Here is a 15,368-nt window from a genome sequence, read left to right on the forward strand (position 1 = left end):
ACTTTACAGTATTACCCTACAGTATTACCTCTTGGCTTGTGTGCAGATCAGTTAGCGGAAGGGTCGAAGAATGAGGATAATTTATGGAATTATGGTAGCTATTTTGAAACAATTATGGAGAACAGAGCTGCTTTAGAAAATTGAAAGAAAAATAATGTGGTAAGTCATCTAGTATAACTTCAATTCATTGTAAAAATTATAGAAGGGATTTAGATATAGTTTATGAACTCCCAAAGAGCTATTAAAAATAATAAAAGTACTTATGTAAAGATAGACCAAGATATAGTTGTGAATCAATGATCTGCTAAATCTTACAATTTGTAATTTGACTTGTTTCAAAGTTATTAAAGACCTAAATATATTAACTCTACCAAGTTAATAAGTAAAATGTGGACATAAAACAAACATTTTGTGTTGTTGCTGTTACTGCAAACAATTTTAATACAAGAAACTAGTGTCTTATTTTTAAACAATTCAGTGATAGAGCTTCAGTTTCTGTCTTGATTAAAACCAGTTGAGATAATCACACAACAACATGGTCAGAGCTGAAGAGGAACAGCTGCTAAAAAACAGGAGCCCCAGTCAGTCTCTGTTCATGGTCACTGGTCAGTTGACTTTATTATGCATAAAAAAAGATGGAAGCCAATGAGACTGGTTAGCAAGTTTGCTGGTGACCTCCTTTGATTAATGTCCACAGATTCAGGCTCTGAGTTTGGAAAGATAAACATAAATATAGAAAAGTACATTTATGAGAATATAATCATAATAAAAATTAAAATGAGTACAGAATTAAACCTTATTAAATTGTATCAATCCATAAACTATTTATTTGTCTAATTTCTTTCCTCCTTAGAAACTAATCTACATTTTCTACTTTAATACTATTTAAAAATTCCTTTAAAAAAATTGTTGCATTTATTGGATAGTAGATATCCCTCCAGTTACCTTTATCAGTTTGCCTTTGTATGAAACTTAGATTCCATTTAATTTCCCATTCTTTCTCCTTCAAAGGTCCTGTTATATGTAGTTTAATTTATACTACTCATGTAGTTTTAGGAGAAGAAAATACTATCCACTTATATAGTTCTGTATTATTTGATGTTTTTTAAAACCTAGAGTTTCTGCTTTATGCATTTTTCTCTTTTTAAAAAGATATTTATGCCTTCCTTTTTTCTTTGGCAACACAACTGATAGAATCTGGAAGCACTCTGAGAAGATTAAAAAGAGTTCTCAAAAATCTCCCTCATAAATTAGTTTTTTAAGTTCTTATTCCAGGATTATATGAGAATAGGCCAAATCTTCAACTGCCAAAGCCTTTTACCAGATCCCTGGCACTTGATTTAGGAAATGTGGGAAAAATCATTTATTTTTGTGGAAATAAATATTTCTATCTGATTTTGAAGGATAAAGAAAGTGGGGAATTAAATGAACATTTTTTTGAATACCTATTCTTGGTCAGGCACTGTGCTCTGGGTACTTTCATATACATTCCCTTACAGTCTGTGTGAGACTATGAGCTATGTGAGAGGATGGAATCCTGTCAAGCAGGGATTAAATTAATTTCCCAAAATCACTTAGTTTATGGATATTTTAAATGGAACTGGAACCTAGGATCTTTAAGTCTTGTCCTTTTCGTTACTACCTACGAGCCCTCTACTTCTTTTTCTTTGGTAGCTGAAAGAAATAGACCCAGGCTCCTGGGTTTCTCATTTTTGTGATAACTCAGTTGTTACTTCTTCAGGGCAATCTTCTCTTAGCCTAACACTTGTCAGACTTTCCACTCACACACACCCTCCCCTTGAAATTCTTTCATAATATTATCTTTTGCACCAGACTATGAACTCCTTGAAGGCAAGGACATGTCTGGTTTTGCTTATTATATTCCTAGTGCCTGGTGTATAGAAGAGATAATAAATTATCTGTTGAATGGTAGTATGCGTGCATGTACACACACACACAATGGGAAATAGCACTGCAGTCTTAATGCAGATTTTATAGTGTGAAGAATTTTGCAAATCTCAAATTATTTGAATTATTGAGAAGGGAAAGGGCCAGAAAGCTTGTTTCTCGCAATTTAGGAAAATTCCAATTGACACTTTTGCCTTTTTTTTTTAATACACTGTCCACATTGCTGTTGGAGTTTTCTAAAACACAGACTTTAAATATTATCGTAAGGCTCCTTTGTGTATGGCCAACTCCTTAGGTGGCTTGTAAGCATGACTTCAGAATCTAAATCACTTTTCTGGGCTCGTCTCTCACTATTCTCCCTCACGCTCTGACCACAGGTGAGTCTTTCATACCTCTGAGAGATACCCTGCACTGATCTTGCATGATGCTACTCTTGTCAACTCTCATTTCTTTAAGAACTAACTCTGTCTGTAATCTGAGTGATTTCCTCAGCCTTCCTAAGCAGTCACTTGCCTTTTGTTCCCATTGTACTTTATATACCAGGTGTAACTTGTAGTCTCCTGATGTTTGCCTCCCTCACTTGATTGTAAACACTGAAGAAAGGCCATGTTTTCTCAGTTTTTATTTTCTCACTTTCTCTTCAAACAAAACAGCACAAATTAAAACAAAACTAAAACCTGGCATGGTCTCTGCTACATGTACGTTTAGAGAGTGGGTTTCTATAAGTGATAGACCTGAGTTGATCAGCACTAGTGGTTGGTGTGCTACTTCCTTCTGAAACTCCTACAAATATAATAATTGGGGCTAGAAAATGAGAAGGACTGGCTCAAGATATAAGAAAATGGAAACTGTGAGCACACTGAGGGTGGGGAGGATTCATTTGTTTTGAATTCTTAATGCCTGATACAGATGCTCAGTAACTGTGAATGAACAGACCTGAAGAAGGCCTAAGAACTGGTGTGCTGGGGGGGGACCACAGTGTCAGAGCTCTTCCTTGACTCATGTGAGTCCATTATTTGGGTATGATTTCTAAATTGTATGTATAATTTGTGTTCTTTAGCAAACTCCCATTCTTGAAGATCCCTATACTCCCCCCACCCCTGATCCCATATTTTACTTACCTGTGGAATGGGGTTTTTAAAAATACCCTGTTTTGGGCTTCCCTGGTGGCGCAGTGGTTGAGAGTCCGCCTACCGATGCAGGGAACACGGGTTTCTACCCCGGTCCGGGAGGATCCCACATGCCGCGGAGCGGCTGGGCCCGTGAGCCATGGCTGCTGAGCCTGCGCGTCCGGAGCCTGTGCTCCGCAACAGGAGAGGCCACGATAGTGAGAGGCCCGCGTACCGCAAAAAACAAAATTTTTTTTTAAAAAAATAAAAATACCTTGTTTTTATGTTTATTTTTATTCATTATCTCATTTCTGACCATTTAATGTTGCAACTGACATTAAGTTAGGAATTTTCTGGATTAAGTTGCTGCTTTTTGGACATTGGTGGAGCCTGGACACACACACACACACACGCACACACACACGCACACACGCACTCTCTATATACATATATATATAAGTTAAGAATATTTCCTCTTTCAATGTATAAGGTATAGGAATTCAGACCTTAAAATTGAGTACTTTCGTCAAAAAATCATTAAAGGCAAAGTTTGCAGTACATGGCAAGTATAATTAAAACTTACATTAGTGTGGTATATTTTATGAATTATAGTCAGCTATGTTATTTTTTTCTGAAAGTGAGAAAGGCTATTTGTGCCTTATTGTCTATAGCAAGAATTCTAAAGGCTTGGCCTACCTGCCAAGAGTTGACATATTTTATTAAATTATAGTGGTATGCTTAAAAAAAAATCTTTTCCTAGGAACAAGAAGGAATCAAATTTTGGCGTGAATTTGTATTCTCAGTTATGAGTGTTCATACAGCCAAAGAATACATGAGTTTTCAGTATAGGATGTTGTGAATTTTATAAAATAATCTAACCTGAGAATTGGCTGAAATAAAATTGATATGCTTGAAACATGTTTTGGGTGGACGTTGTGTATTCTTTTCAGAATGATTTTTTTTTTCTTTTGGTTTTTGAAGACCTGGATTCTTTTTGTATGTTTGTATGATCTTTCTTCTCTTCAATAAGGCAGTCTCCTGTAGTTGGGCTTGATGGAATTAAATGGCGTTATATTTATTTAAAGACAGCCACAATCCTTACTGAAGAGTGGGGAGTCTTCCTTCCCTGCTGCCTGATGCCCCACCCTGCCACACCTCCTCCCCTCCCCCAAACAGCAAAGGCAAGAGCAGCAGCTGTTCAGGTTTTAGGAGATTCTGATAAGACCAATTTCTCCTATCAGCAAACAATTGTAAGCAATAGTTTGAAGCAAGCATGAATGTTCAGCACTCCTTTTAGGTCAGGATGGCACAGGACTACTAAATTGGACAGTAGTGTTGTGTGTTTGGAGCAGGAAGAGGAGAAGGGGAGCAGATGACTTGCCTTCTAATGAAGAAGTGGAATTCAGGGCTACTGTGTTGCAGATGAGTAAAAAGAGGTATGGCAGCCAACACTTCTGTTTTTAACAGTGTCTCCAATAGACATGTAAACAATTCAATTTGTGCATTATAGGTTTTATTGTCTTTAAAGGGTGATTTATGTCCTTATCTCTGCATCATTGTACACAAGATACTGCCCTCTATCAGAGGGCCTGTGCTAAGTTTTTAGACCTTTGTCTTCATTAGTACAGCAATTTTAGCTTGTGATCATTGTACTAGACCTCACTGATAAGCTAAGACACTGCGAGGTTCATGGTGCTGATATCTAACCTCGCCACTGGCTTCTTGACCCTTCTGCTTCCGAAACATGGGTCATTTTTTTTTTTTTAAACCCAAGGTAGAACTTCATCAATTTTTCACACACATTGTGGGCAGTTTAAAGGTTGGTCAGAATCAAATATTGTGCTTTCAGATTTGATAATGTATGAGTACAGAAGGATGACCTTTGATACATGGTCATACATCAACATGACATGAGCAGTAAATGCAGCAATTACCTTTACTACATTGAAATGGTGCTTTAGTTTTCATCTTCAGAGCAATTATTGCAAAAACAACAAAAATACATTTAAGTTCTTATTATAACATTTGTAAAGTTCAGTGTCTTTTGAAAACAGTCGTAATTTATGCACTTATTTTCAACATGAGCTTGGTTTTCATAAGATGCAATAGTTCACTATCAAAAGATGTTGTTGACATGATAACAATAGGCAGGTTTGTTGTAAAGCTACTTTGTGTTTTATAAATAGGTTATTTTTCAAAAGGATTAAATGCTGGTTCTGTACAAGAGTTTTACCATTTGTAGTTTAAAATGTATTGAAGTCTGTGCCCAGTGGTCATCTAAAGGAATATTTAGTGATGATACGGATCTTTGTGATCACACACAGCTGCATGTAGCTTCTCCCACTGTCTAAGGGATTGTTGCCCCTGGGTGTTTATATATTCATTTCTCCTTTGATGAGTGCCTTCTGTGTGTCAGGCACTGGAGATATAAAACGAGTGAGACATGGACCCTACTCTCAGGGAGTTCATAGTCTACTAGGTGGTTATTCTAATAGGTCAGTTCTATCTTAGGAAGTCCAAGATGAAAAAGCAGTAAGTTGACTTAGTTAAGTCCTAAGTGAAACGTACATGGGACTTAAAAAGTCAGGAGACCAGGCTTGCATTTTGACTCTGCCACTTTCCAGCAGGATGACCTTGTGGGGAAGTTAGGTAACCTCTCTGAACCTTGGTTTCCTTGACCATAGAAAATGATATGTAGTACACAGAGCTGCTGTGAAAAGTAAATACGGAAAGTCTAGGCCAAGTCTGGACTAGAATGGGAAACTTCCTTGTCTACTTTCCATCCTCCCTTTATCTCCCTTTACACCTCTCAGCCTGTTTACTATTTCTCTATAAATTCTTCTCTTTCTGGCATAGAGGTTAACAGGAATTCAGGGAGTCCAAGGACCTCTGGAAATTTTCTGCAGAATTTTATATGTGTGCATGCACATTTTTCCATGAAGAGAATACATAGCTCTCATCTAATTTTCAAAGGGGACCATGAGTCAGTAGAGCAGGAACTCGTAGCTCTCTTCTAGGAGAATAGCTAACTATCAAAGATACCAGTTAACATTACTGTAATATTTAAATTAATGATGTTAAAAAAAACACAATTGACGGGCTTCCCTGGTGGCACAGTGGTTGAGAGTCCCTCTGCCGATGCAGGGACGCGGGTTCGTGCCCGGTCTGGGAGGATCCCACGTGCCGCGGAGCGGCTGGGCCCGTGAGCCATGGCCGCTGAGCCTGCGCGTCCAGAGCCTGTGCTCCGCAAAGGGAGAGGCTGCAGCAGTGAGGGGCTCGCGTACCAAAACAACAACAACAACAACAACAAAACCCACAATCGAATCTCAAGTACCTTTTCTTTGGGCATTAAAGAACCCATCAAATTATCCCCATGGCCAGAAGCTATATGCCAGGTACAAAGCAGCAATGGCTACAGCAGTGGCAAAATTAGTATAAAAAAGGAACTATAGTTTAGTGTGTGGGTCTTGAGTGTTTTTAGATTGCTGATAGCTTTATCAGTGATCACTTTTAGACAGGAGAATTGCTTAAAACTCGACAGTGTTAGTGAGATTAGTGAGACTGCATTTTGAAAATAAGGTAGGGGTATTGTAAGGAATCCCAAAGTATCTTACTGGATTTTGATGTTATAAATGTTAAAAGTCTCACCACCCTCCCCCCAACCCCCTACTTGTTCCCTCCCCATAACCCAGGAACTTCTGCTCATGCAATGATGTCATAAAATTAGTTTTTTTCACCAATACTTGTCTATTTCTCTCTTGGTTTTTAATATAAGAAATCTAAAGCACAATGATAAAAAGTTTAGAAGCTATTTCACTGCATTCTATCATTGTAATGCATTAACTGCTTTCTCTTCCTTAGGTTCCCTTTTAGTCTTTAGTCCTTTTAGCTTACATGCTTTATAAATTGATAGGTACACAGTTGTATTCTTAAACCAAACTGTGTCTGAGCAAGGTGGTCTGTGTGGGGTCCCACTTGCCTCCTTTAGCTTCTCTCACGTGAACTGTCATCGAAATCGTGAGTCAATTACTGACCATTCCGTAGCACCTGAAGCCATGGGCATCTGGTCACTGGGAAGAGGTTTGAACCCTTAACTTTTATAAACCACGAAGCAGCTGTCAAGTGGTAATGAGTTTTTTTCCCTTACACTCAGGCAAACGCAGGCTGAACGCTTGAATGCCTGGTCTCCCTCCTTGCCCTAGTATCTCCTCTTCCATTTCTCCTTCAGAATATACCTTAAGTTTGAGTTTGTACATTTGCCTTGTAGGTCTAAACCTGTTGCATTGTAAAATGAAGTTCATCACAGAATTATTTATGATAATGAAAACATAGATGATCAAAATGCTCAGAAGTGGGTGAGTATTTAAATAATGCATTTAAATATTTTTGAAGTATTTTTAATAATGTGAGAAAATGCTGAATATTTAATATTAAGAGAAAAGTGGATATGAGGTTACGTGGTATATATAGTCTGGTCTCATATACAAGGATGTGGAGATAAATCTATATATAAATATAGATCTATCTACAAATATATAGATATATGAGAGAGAAGAGTTTATAAAAATATAATAATATAACAAATGTTATAAAAATATAAGAAATTTTAACTAATTATAGTTGGGTTGTAGTATATGTGTTACTTTGTTTTTTCACCTTTTCCCCCTGTACTTTGAATATCAAGAATGTGCATTACTTTTTAGCAAGTCTAATTTTTAAAGTAAAAAATTAAAAATCTAGAATAATGAGCTACAACAAATCACTGTGTTACAGAAAGATTTCTAAATTCAAATTAATAGTTCAGTTATTTCCAAATTCAGAACATTTTCGTATATGCAAAGTCTTGGGAAAGAGTTCAACTTCAAAAGGCAGAGAAAAAAACGACTTTATCTGGGCAGTAAAAATATAGAGGGACTCCCCTGGTGGTGCAGTGGTTAAGAATCTGCCTGCCAATGCAGGGGACACAGGTTCAAGCCCTGGTCCAGGAAGATCCCACATGCCATCGAACAACTAAGCCCGTGCGCCACAACTACTGAGCCTACGCTTGAGAGCCTGCGAGCCACAACTAGTGAAGCTCGCACACCTAGAGCCCGTGCTCCGCAGCAAGAGAAGCCACTGCAATGAGAAGCCCGCGCACCACAAAGAAGAGTAGCCCCTGCTCGCTGCAACTAGAAAAAGCCTGTGCGCAGGAACGAAGATCCAATGCAGGCATAAATGAATGAATGAATAAATGAAAAAATAAAAATATAGAGACCTCTGTTACTTTGGAATAAAGAATAGAAATGAATGCTTTATGAAAAATATGGACTTAAAACTTAGGAAGGAATCTGAGAAACTCAGATAATTTTTTTCTTCCAGCAGCTTAAATAAAATACTCTCAGCCTGTAGATTTTTATGAAAGCCCCTGTTCATTTACATACTTTCTCCACCTTCCTTTCTTTGCACATAGGCATAATAGCTCATTAATTCCTTTAATTAAGAGGAATGAATCAAAGGTTTTTGTCTTCTAATAAGCAGTTGCTTCGTTTTATGCAATATAGCACCATAATCTTTGATCTTCCCTTAATATATTTCTTTGGAAATCTCACAAGTTGTCGAGACGAGAGTTAAATAATTTCCTAAATCTGCATCTGATAAACATTTAGAAATAATCACAGTACAGTATGCAGTAATGTATCTTAGTGCAGATTGCTCTGGGATTGTCATATGATAGCAATCATAGCAAAATCTGACCCAAGCTTCCCAAACTGAGAATTTGTGGCAATTTGTGATAGAGATGAGAATGAATTTCATGATTTAGAAAATTAGATAGGTAAATTTAGGACTTTGTAGAAATATTTACTTCATGGGTAGTTATTTTAAATGTCTATTTATGTAGGCTAGTGTACATGGAGGCCCCCCTGACATGCTGGTTTCCTACTGGGGAAACCATAGTTGACTAAATACTTAATATATACCCAACCTGCTGTAAGACATATACACAGTGTCATTAGAAGAATTCTTTGAAATAGAAAATTATTTATCTCTGTTCTTTAGGTAAGGAAACTGAAGTTCCAGGAAATTCAATCACGCATGTAAGGTCACACAGCTGGTAAGTGGGAAGGGCAGTATTTGAACCTAGGTTGATCCATAAATGTTTCATTGTATCACACCACCTCCAGTCTTATCCATTTGTTCAAGTTGACTTTTTACCAGCAATACTCTCTTTACTTTATATACTTTAAAGTGATTAAAATATCCTGTAAAAATGTTCCATAGTAATATTCTGAAGGAAATCTTGAAGAGTCCCTTTGGTAAGACTCACTTCTTGTGTTGCCCAGATTTTGTGAAACAGTATTGGAGATGTTACTATTATTTTAGAAGCTAAAAAGGAATATGGTACTGCTTGCTGGCTCCTCCTCCACTTAGTAAGGAGCAGTGCGCATCCTTTCCGCTTTCACTGTTAGCTGTGTCTCTTCTGTGCTACCATACAGAGTTGACTTGATTTGTGACAACAGCAGAAAAGGTGATTATAAGTTGCTCAGTACATAAATTACCTTTCTATTCTTGGTACTAAGTGAATTTCTAAAACCAACATCTAAATTCTTTGATTCTGTGCCATTAAAAAATTTGTCTTTCCAATGAGATTTTTACTGAAAGTACTGAAAAATATCTAATATTTCTTGTCTATCAAAATGCTTTTCTGAGTACATGTCAAATGCTGGTTTGGTTTATACAAAGGATGCAGATTTCTTCCTGGATTGCACTTTCACTGAGGGACTAATTGTCTCTTATGTACCTTCAGCTCTCCACTTAGAACAGTTCTTGGCAAACAGTACATTCTCCATGCGTGTTTGTTGAATTGGAATTGTTTCTAGCAGGACACTGTGCCCCTGATATAGATGCTTATCTTCTCTGAAATTTAAGATTTTTGAATGAAACGAAGAAACCTTGATTTTGGATTTCTTTGTGCATCTAAGGAGGGAAGGGTACGGACTGCTGCTGTCCACAGCTCCCGTGCCCTTGGGCTTTACCTAGAGGTCTAGGCATTGATGACCAGCAGCCTTTCTCCACTTAACCTTTGGTTACAGGCACCGGCCCCACAAAGGTCCTCACACTAGTCAGCTGCCTTGTCTGGCCCCTCTCCCCTTCCTTCCTCTCCTATCCTTCCTCTGTGATCATCCTGTGCTCACCCAGCACCTGCATCCCCAGTACTTTGCATGTTCTTCTATTGAATTTGGGGTTGGTATCAACCTTTCTCCTAGTCCTTTATGGCTTTTGCATGTAGTTTTCATGACTTTTGATTCTTATGTGTAATTCATGCATTGGGATGGCTCTATTCACAAAGAATATGCGTTCTACACAAACTTCTACTAACACATGTTGCTGTCAAACATTATCGCCAGATGTTTGGAAAGGCAAGTAAGGAAGTAGTTCAGGGCTGTGAGACTCAGGCCCTCCCAGAAAAGTGATGAGGGACTGGGATGTCCTATTGCTTCCAGTCACTTCAACAGCCCCCGCCTCTCCTGATGCCTCCCAAGAGTGTTCTGAGGCCACCTCCGTCAGTTTTCACAGGATATGGCATCTTTCCTAGCAGACTAGGGAGTTCTGGTTTTCATGCTGTGCTCCACAGATCCCCTAGACTCCACAGGTCCTTCTGTCATTCCTCAAACATTTGACTCAACTTCTAATGCAGATGTGTAGTGACTTTAAAGAATGTACACACAATGTATTTTATAACAAATTTTAACACTGGAGGCCACTAAGTTGTGTTCTCACTGATGGATTGATTTCACAGTGCATAAATTTTATGAATTAGAATTTATAAAATAAATTCATTTGTAACCTAGATGTTGGCTGTCTCTGTGAGCAGTCTCTAATCTCACTCCTTGCTGTTCAGACCTGAGCTCTGTGTCTGTTCTTCTTTCAGACCGCAGGCCCTCTCTTCTCTCCTCTGGGTTATTGTAACAGGCACTCATCCACTTGCTTCATAATCCATTCCCAGGAGCAGCCAAAGTAAGCCTGTTCATAGGGTCTGATGACTCCTCTACTCAAAAACCCTCCCATAGTTTCTCATCTTTTGTTGTTCTTCTTGTTGTTGTTGGGGGTTTTTCCAGGTTAATTGAGATATAATTGACACATAACATTGTGTAAGTTTAAGATGTACAACGTGTTGATTTTATATAATTATAAATTGTAAAATGGTTACCACCATAGTATTGGCTACCCCTCCATCCTATCACATGGTTACCATTTCTCTTTGTGGTGAGAAAGTTAAGATCTACTCTCTTAGCAATGTTCTAGTATATGATACAGTATTATTAGCTACAACCACCATGCTGTGTATTAGATCCCCCAAATTGTTAATCTTATAACTGGAAGTTTGTAACCTTTGACCAATACCTCCCCATTTCTCCCACCCCCCCCCCCAATCCCTGGTAACAACCACTCTACTCTCTATTCCTCTGAGTTCATCTTTTTAAGACTCCACATACAAGTGATATCATACAGTATTTGTCTTTCTCTGGCTTATTTCACTTAGCACAATGCCCTCAGAGTCCATTCATGTTGTTGTAAAGGGCAGGATTTCTTCTTTTTTATGCTTGGATAATATTCCATTGTGTATATATCACATCTTCTTTTTCCATTCATCTGTTGACAGACATTTAAGTCCATAGTTTAGATTCACAGTTCTCCATATTATTTAGAGTAAAAGCCCAAGACATTGCAATGTCTTATAAAGTCCTACACTATCCACCCTCACCCCCTGCTTGACGTTCCTGTTCTTATTATTCCATCTCTCTTTGCCCTCACTGGCCTCCTTGGCCTTCCTCTAACATGCCAGCCATACTCCTGCCTCAGAGCCTTTTCTCTTAATTGCCCCTCTGCCTTAAACATTTTTGCTTAGCTGGATCCCCCATCCCCAGGTCTTTACTCAAATATCAACTTGCCTTACCTAACCTGACAACACCTTCCTTAAAATATCCCTCCATTCCCTTTCCTGCTTTTTTCCTCTGTTAAAATTGTCTAAAACTTCTCTATTATCACTAATATTCAATAGCAATATTATCACCATCTAACGTGCATATATTTTGCATCTTTGTTTATTGCACCCTTTCCCCCTGTAGAAAGTAATCCATGTTGCCAGAAATTTCTGAAAGTTTTGTTCCCTGCTGTACTCCCAGTACACAGCAGTTGGTAGGTTATCAACAAATATTTGAATTCTCCGGAAATAATCCATGAGCCCCAGAACATTAGTAAATAGACTAGATTTTTCTGGGACTTTTGCAGGGGAGATGGACAAGGTGGTTTATGTCCAAGGGGAGATTCTCCTTTCAATTATTCCTTTCCTAAGAATAGAGACCAAATTGTTTTGACTTAAGAGAGCTGCTCTCCCAGTGCCTTGGACATTACTATAAACAGTTCCTTTTTAGGTCAGTACAACATTTAATCAATCAGATTAAGTTATAATGTTTATGAGGATCTGAGAGTGAGATGTGCCATAATGCAAAAGTCAAGTGGATTTTGGAGGAAAATAGATTTATGAAAATTCTTTTTACTATTACCTGAATGCAATGATCTAGATAAGCTAAGTAAGTAACTCTGTTTCTTTTCCTATTTTTCCTAACCCCCAACCACCAACTGCCTCCCCCCTCATCTCCATCCCCATCCCCCAATCGATGAAGTAAAGCCAAACTTATTGTCCAAATGGTGGATTACCCAAGCCGTTTGCTTTTCCTCACGCCCTTTCTGTTTATAGACTTCTGGCCAATTCTATTGTTCCCCACCTGGAATGACAATATGAAAAGAATTAAGGCAATTAATGTTATCACTTATGGTAAAAGTTGGGTGAGGAAGAAAAGAACAATTATTGGCTAAAAGGAAATTTGAAGGGTCCATATGGATTGTCCCTCCATGTGTTTTGTTAGCATGTATAATTGATAACAATACTAATGCGTTAAAAATGATGTTCTTGGGCTTCCCTAGTGGTGCAGTGGTTGAGAGTCCACCTGCCGATGCAGGGGACATGGGTTCGTGCCCCGGTCCGGGAACATCCCACATGCCGTGGAGCGACTGGGCCCGTGAGCCATGGCCGCTGAGCCTGCGCATCTGGAGCCTGTGCTCCGCAACGGGAGAGGCCACAACGGTGAGAGGCCCGTGTACCGCAAAAAAAAAAAAAAGATATTTACTTCCCAGTTTGCATTTTTAGCTCACATGTATTTCATTAACACACATGAGCAAGAGCAATACACACATAGCAACAAATGAGCTTTCTTTACCAGCCATTGTGCAAAGTTAACGAGTGGCTATTTTTAAGGCTGATCTACTAGTATATGTAAATGTAAACACCTCTGTATGCAGTGGTGACATCTTTAAGTAATTGAAAGCTCAGCATGAAAATTGTGTCCAGCCTTAAGATCATTCTCAGTTAAAAGGTTAATCCTTTTAATAGTTAAATAGGCTGCCCTCTCAGATATATCTCAGAGAAGAGAATTTATTATATAAGGTATAATCTCATTGGGTATGCAAGGTAAATAACCTCATTAAGACTGGAATGTGAAGGAGATACACTACTATTCAAATAGGGCAAAAGGGGGCCAACAAGTTAAAACAAAAGGCAGTTATGGAAAGTCAAGCACTGCTTTTATTTTGTGTTTCATATTTTGTGCTGAATAAGCAGATTAAAAGGGTGAGCTGCTTAGCTTCGAGAAGAGCCTAAAGAAAAGAGGCCTGCCCCGGCCACGGCGTTCAAGTTCGCGACCTTCTGCTACATGCTGGCGCCGCTGCACTCATCTTCTCCACCATTTGGCATATTATAGCATTTGATGAGCTGAAGACTGATTACAGGAATCCTATAGACCAGTGTAATACCCTGAATCCTCTTGTCCTTCCAGAGTACCTCATCCACGCTTTCTTCTGTGTCATGTTTCTTTGTGCAGCAGAGTGGTTACACTGGGTCTCAATATGCCCCTCTTGGCATATCATATTTGGAGGTATATGAGTAGACCAGTGATGAGTGGACCAGGACTCTATGACCCTACAACCATCATGAATGCAGATATTCTAGCATATTGTCAGAAAGAAAGAAAGAAGAATGGTGCAAATTAGCTTTTCATCTTCTAGCATTTTTTTACTACCTATATGGCATGATCTATGTTTTGGTGAGCTCTTAGAACAACACTCAGAAGAACTGGTCTGGTTAAGTGCACGCAAAAAGCCATCAAACGAAGGGATTCTATCCAGCAAGATCCTGTTTCCAAGAGTAGCCTATGGAATCTGATCAGTTACTTTAAAAAATGTCTCCTTATTTTTTAAATGTTTCCACATTTTTTGCTTGTGGAAAGACTGTTTTCATATGTTATACTCAGATAAAGAATTTAAATGGAATGACGTATAAATTAATATGAAATGATACCTCTGGTGTTGACAGGTTTGAACTTGCACTCCTTAAGGAACAGCCAAAATCCCTTGAATGACTGCATTAATTACTGACTGTCCTTAGTCCATTGGAAGCTTTTGTTTATAGAAGTTGTAGGGCTCATTTTGGTTTTATTGAAATGCCATTTAATTAAAAATTAGCTGTAGATATCAGGTGCTTCTGATGAATTGAAAATATATATCTGACCTGTGGAAACTTCATGGGTTTCCTCATCTATCATGTAGGTGATTATATATGGATGCATTAAAAAAATGAGTGGGATTTTTTTTCCTTTGACTTGAAATATTATCCCTGTATATTGCATGAATGAGAGATTTCCCGTATTTCCACCAGAGTAATATACTTGCTTTAATTCTTTTTTTTTTTTTTTTTACTTGCTTTAATTCTTAAGCATAAGTGAACATGATACAAAAATATATGCTGACTTACTTGTGAAGAATGCATTGAAAGCTATTTTAAATGTGTTTTGATTTGTAAGACATCACTTATTAAGAAACTGGTTATTATACTTAGTGTTCTAATCTGGTGGTAAAGATATTCTTAAGAGTTTGCAAGTACTTTAGATTTTCAAAACTGAATGAGAGAGAACATTGTATAACCATCCTGCTGTTCCTTTAGTGCAATACAATAAAACTCTGAAATTAAGACTTAAAAAAAAAAAAAAGAAAAGAGGCCTGGATAAATCCTTTTGGTGAAAAGCAACAGATTAGAGTATAGACTGTTGGTCATGCATTAGTTGAATAATCTCAAAGAGTGGAAATTTTGATTTCCACGAGTGTGTCTTCAAAGGGCTATAAACAAAGTGATCCTTCCTGGATCTAAAACCCTGATAGACCTTGGACACTTGTTTCCCCAAAGCATGGGTACCCCTGATGGCTGACTTGATTAACTATCCTCTCATTTGACTAAGCTCCCTTGTTACGTTGGAATTT

At 38.1% G+C, this 15,368-nt stretch overlaps 1 pseudogene; it reads left to right on the forward strand.

Annotated features, from left to right (window-relative positions):
- The first annotated feature begins 10,402 nt into the window (after positions 1–10,402).
- On the forward strand, positions 10,403–15,081 carry LOC137226809 (protein cornichon homolog 1 pseudogene; annotated as a pseudogene).
- Positions 15,082–15,368: the final 287 nt, after the last annotated feature.

This window comes from Pseudorca crassidens, chromosome 6 (genome assembly GCF_039906515.1).
Source record: "Pseudorca crassidens isolate mPseCra1 chromosome 6, mPseCra1.hap1, whole genome shotgun sequence".
Lineage (NCBI taxonomy): Eukaryota > Metazoa > Chordata > Mammalia > Artiodactyla > Delphinidae > Pseudorca > Pseudorca crassidens.